The sequence below is a fragment of the Triticum dicoccoides genome, chromosome 6B (assembly GCF_002162155.2).
Source record: "Triticum dicoccoides isolate Atlit2015 ecotype Zavitan chromosome 6B, WEW_v2.0, whole genome shotgun sequence".
NCBI classification, from domain to species: Eukaryota; Viridiplantae; Streptophyta; class Magnoliopsida; order Poales; family Poaceae; genus Triticum; species Triticum dicoccoides.
Window position 1 is genome coordinate 412575309 of NC_041391.1, and position 5501 is coordinate 412580809.

General features: G+C 41.1%; 1 pseudogene; it reads right to left on the minus strand.

Annotated features, from left to right (window-relative positions):
- Nucleotides 1-510: 510 nt before the first annotated feature.
- The window catches only part of LOC119323722, a 7664-nt pseudogene continuing 2673 nt past the window's right edge, over nucleotides 511-5501 (minus strand).

Below are 5501 nucleotides of genomic sequence, written 5' to 3' on the forward strand. Positions count from 1 at the left end.
TTGCAAATGTATCGGCAGATCTAATACTGAATCTCCGACAATAGGCTGTCGTGACAGGACTATTCAACTGTCCAACGCTAGCTGAACCTGGACAGAGAGAAAGAGGTTCCTAGGGGACTTTTGTGCTGGTGCATGCATTAGACGAGTATTTCTCAAGACTAAGGACTTGCTTTCGAAGTGTTTGTTAGAGAGAAAAAAGTACACTATTTGTAGGTTCTCTACATCACTTACCATATGACGTGTAAATGTGCATAAATCTAAACAGCGTAAAGGTCCACGAGCTTGTGCTAGGTGCAGTGTGCCAAAAATCTTAGGTGGTGCATGGGGCATCCATTCGCATAATAAGGGACCAACGGTAGCTCGTGGCCTTGTGGGGGATACAGCAAGCAATGAGAATAAAGCAAACGGAACCAAATACAGGTATGCAGACATTTAGCCAGACGGCTTGTCGACTGGGCAGTTGAGGACGTGCCCAGCCAAGGCTGGCTCATCTGGCAAGTGACCAAGTGGTTGGAAATTTTGATGAGACAACGCCGACGCTGAACAAGTAGTACCCCAACTCATGTCCATTCCCGGACACAAAATTCGAGTGGCAACTTCAGTGCGAGTCCTAATCGCCAATCAGAAAAACAGGAAAAATCAGAAGAACGAAGCAATCGCAAACATTGAATTCAGCTCACGACAAGAGGCAGCTGCAGCGTATCATAAGGGCGTACACAGCATGTCAATGCAAAGGAGTAACCACATGATTCTCCGGTTCCGGGGCTCACAGCTTTGAAATGAGCTCGGTTTGGATGTCCTTTGGCGTCTCAGCTTCCTTGGCGTCCACATCGGATGCAGGAGGAACATCGACAGCAGGCGAACAGTTGAAGAATCCATGAGGCTGCACAATCAAAGCATCAGGGTTTCGTTTGTGAGATCCCTGCTATATATTACTCCCTCCGTTCCAAAATACTAAGTAGTCTGAGAGTCTGAGTTGATCTAGTAGAGAGAACTATCTATCTCAAAACGCTGAAGAGAATAATGCAGGAATATCTAAAGGCTGATGCACTACCATGAGCATGAAGCCGCTGCGTTCCACTGGCATGACAGGCCAGTCTTCGAGCCTTGGGATATGGGTGATCCCGAAAACATACCTGTAGTTGCAGCATGTAAATGTTTTAAGAGACACGGCAGATAGGTGTTTCAAACCGAAATGAACCTGCAAATCAATACCAGCTGGCAGGTGGCGACAAACATACCAGAGAACTATGTTGGTTTCCTCCAAGGATCTATCCTTCTTGACCCATGTAGCTAGACCCTCATGGATGCGCGGGTTCTGATTAGGAAATTCTCCTCCAGGGAATATCTCATCCCTTTTGTATGATGTAACCCAAAGATTATGCTTTAGGTTTCAAAAAAAAAAAGATTATGCTTTAGAAATCCAGCTCTTCTCAGGAACTTTGCCTCTGGCAGGCAGAATGGCAGACAATTTGAACCAGGTATGAGCTTGTAACCTGTTGGCTGCCCAGTACGATTTACTGTCCTTGTGTTCCTTACCTGATCAACATGCAAAGAACATCTTATCAAAACAACATATGCAGGCAACAGCGCAACACAAAAGTTAAATATCCAAATTCTTGATGTGTGGTTCAGAGACAGAAAATAACAGACTGAGATGTCGTACATGCTCTCTTCACACACAACGAACTTAGGACTTAGGAAAAGGAAAGCCATGTTTAGCATGCACCCTTACAATCCAATGTCGTGCAGATGAAGGGTCACAATCACGCATTGCCTGTAACTCAGATTGCAGAAGCTCTTCTTCGGCGTAGAAGGCATTATTATGCATATTATTTGGGCCTGAACTTTCAACTTTCACATTTACCTCAACCACCTGCAATGGAAAAGGTAGCAATAGTATCAAAATCACAAGCCAGATGATAATTCAAAGAAATGCATATTCTTCATGCAGAGTACACGTCAATAAAATTAATCTTAGATCCTCGTTTTTAAGTAATGTCCGGTAAGACAATGAAATGATGCAAATTAACAAGTCAAAAAGGCATGGCCCAACATCATGCTGTAGAAGCTGATAGAAGTGGATAGGAAAAACTGCAAGATCATGAAAGCAAGGTTCCTTTTATCACCGCATAAAAGGCTTACACGACACGGCAGGCAAGAAACCTACCTGATTATAAGCTTCATTTGGTTTGCAGTCCACTGCCATGTCCATACGGGCAACAAAGAAATGTTGATGAACCGGTGCATACAAACTAGGAGCAATAGTTGTGCCATATTTCCTTTGTTCCCCAGGCATTAGAGCTCCCAAGCTTAGAATCCCAGTAAGCTTTACTTCAGATTCTATCTTACCATCCTACAAAGAACAAGAAAATATCTATCACATAAGGAAGAGAAACTTTAATAGAACTTGAAGAAAACAGTTTCTGAACTGGAGTTAAGTAGAATATAAATACACTACTACTCCCTCCGTCTGGAAATACTCATCATCAAAATGAATAAAAGGAGATGTATCTAGACTTATTTTAGTTTTAGATACATCCCTTTTTGTCCATTTTGATGACAAGTATTTTCGGACGGAGGGAGTACAAAAGAAAAAGGTAATGCTGATGCTCACTTGATAAAAGTGCCAATAGAATCCATATTCGTAGTTAGCAATTGTGCATATAAAGGAGACAGTAAGCCTGCGTGATCGTCTAACTTCAGCTAATCCTGTTCTCCAATCTTGATGTTTCCAGAGGATTCCATGGTCCTCCTCATGTAAACAAACACAATTCTCAATTGTCTCCACACCACCAGTAAAATTCGTAAAATGTGCATCAAAGTATTTTATGTATCCCAAGCAATCACATCCCTACACAAAGCAATTCGTAACATAGTTAGATTATTAAAGTAGAAAACGTACAGATACAAAAATAACAGGAGGTTGAACAGCCCGTTGGATGCAAGCATGCAAAAACTTCTTGGCAAGGGCACAAAACCAAATGAAAATTCAACAAAATTTTGATTAGCACACGGTGTAATCAACCAACCAAACAACATTCTATACATAACTCAGTTTATTTTCAGAGAAATAAAAAATGATGAATTATCATAAAATCATGAAACCAAAAGTATAAACAAAGGAACACGGTAAGTGTATCATCAGAAAGCTGCAGAGGAAATGCTAGCACTATTCCTAGTAAATTACTCTTGTCGTTTCACTCTGCACATGCTTGCTATAGTACACTGAAGCTAAAGTTATTCAGAAAATTCCAAGTTGATTTGACATGCAACCAAGATGATTTGATTGTACTATATGTCTATATATCCCCCAGAATCAAAATAAAGACAATATTCACAGAAAGCAGCTAACAGACCTTCTTAAGAGAGTGTGCATTCTTTCCAAGCCCATCTTCTCCAGCATCAAATGCATTCTTCCGGTAATGTGGTTCGTTCGGATCTCCATAAGGAACAACCATTTCAACAAAACTCAGCCTGTGAGCGATTGGACGACGTCCACGGTTTCCATCAACATATGCAACAGAATGGATAACTAGACCTTCCTTGGGTGTGAAGCCAACACGGAAATTCCACTGGTCAACAGAAAATATACAAGTGATATTTTTAACTAGGTCTTGTTAGATAGTATTAGCTAACATTTGAAATATTAGACACTAGAAATCACTTTACCTTCTGCCACTCCACAAAAGAGCCAGTAATACGGAAACTTGGGCCTTCAGGTTGACTGATAATAAGAGGCTTCACATCGCTTCTATCGACACCACCTCGTGTCTCCCCAGGAGTGTAGTTTCTCAAATGATCTGGTGGGGGAAGAGGGACAAACTTCCTATCTTCGAATTCTATTACAACATTATTCTGCATATCAACAATAACATGGATCCCTTCAACAGGACGAGCATAGCCATTCTCCATAGGGCTATCACTTTCAGTTCTACAAAAGATTAGAGGCTTGCCAAGTCTTCGGTTGGGAGCATCAGCATCACTATAATAGCCTGCACACCTATTATTTTTAGCAGAAAAGTTCAGTTTCAAAGTTTGATTTTATCACAGAAGGCGTAAAAAGATAATGCTAAAGAAAATAATTAACTATCGAAACAATTTAGACATAGCTTACCATGCATCTACCATGACAAGCTCCATGTCATCAATGCCTCTTTTCTTTATGGCTTCAATAAAAGGGGGGAAATCTTTTACTGTAGCTTCACATTCAGCATATTCCATCGCGTCCTGCAAACCCCCAAAGCCGTATGAAACTTGACCAATATAAGTAGACAGGGCAAAGGTTTTATGATGCACCACCACCTTAACAAGCCTATGACTTGATTTTAAGAGTCAGTCATTCAGGCGGTTATGCTAATGTTAGTGCAAGAAACTGTTAATACCACAATTCACCAACAAGAATTTTGATGAGATAACCACATGGTCGTTAGTTCATTACACAATAAACTTGCTGCCCTAAATTGACGTTCTAAACGAACTGCATAAAATGCTCAAGTAATAAAAGAGTGTCTCCTTCGGTTCAAAAAGGGTGGATTCGACCTCCTAAGGTTCAACTCCCATATTCCATTTTCCATACCAGAATTGGTACGTCTGTCCACAGCAGAATGGAGTCACCCGCGCAAGGGTCATAGTCATTTTAGAGCAAATAAGAGATTGGTAGACTTTTCGGGGTGAGCATATGGTGGGTATCGTATTGAGCAAGGATTACGAAAGATAATGGTGGGATGGTGTCCACCAATATATGGAAACTAAAAATATACCATTGCAGGCTGAACATCTGGAACAACTTCTGATGATATAACCTTGCCTCTGTGGTGCCCACCCCTAGTAGCAGCATGCACTTCAGAGAGTTCTACAACCCAAATGCTAGTCTCGTTTGTTTGCTTGTTGTAGACAACAAGTCTGGCCCTCCTAGGTGGGAGCCTGCTTGGGATGACAGGACCACCTTTGGTTCTGGGAAGCAGGGATGGTTGGAATGGTGGAAAGAAGTATGCATCAGCTAATGCCACAACATTCTTTTCTGGCTCCAGGAGCACAACTTCAACAAAACGCATGCTGTCTCGTACCTATAAATTTTGTAAGTGACATATTAATTATATATTTGAAACATATGTTTACAATTTGAGAGAAGAGAATAGGTTGACCAACTTCAGGAGTTCTTCCAGCAGCTCTACCAGTTGCTACAGCCACAGCAATTTCAGCAGCAGATAATGGGTCTAAAGGGTGGCTTCTCTGGGCCCTCGTCATGATTGGGATTCCTGCAATTTAAGATAGACATTACAATACTTTGTAACAAGACAGAACATTACACTCTTACAAGTCTGCAGTGAAGTAGGTATTGATTTTTGTAACCTGGCTAAACACCAAGGTTTAACTTCAATAGAGATTTATTAAACTTTCCAAACATGGAACTTGTGGTAGGTGCAAGAAATGGCATACGAGTTGCTAGTTGCACTTTGTTGAAGTCAACTCTTGGAGGGGTAAAAGTCTACAGAAAA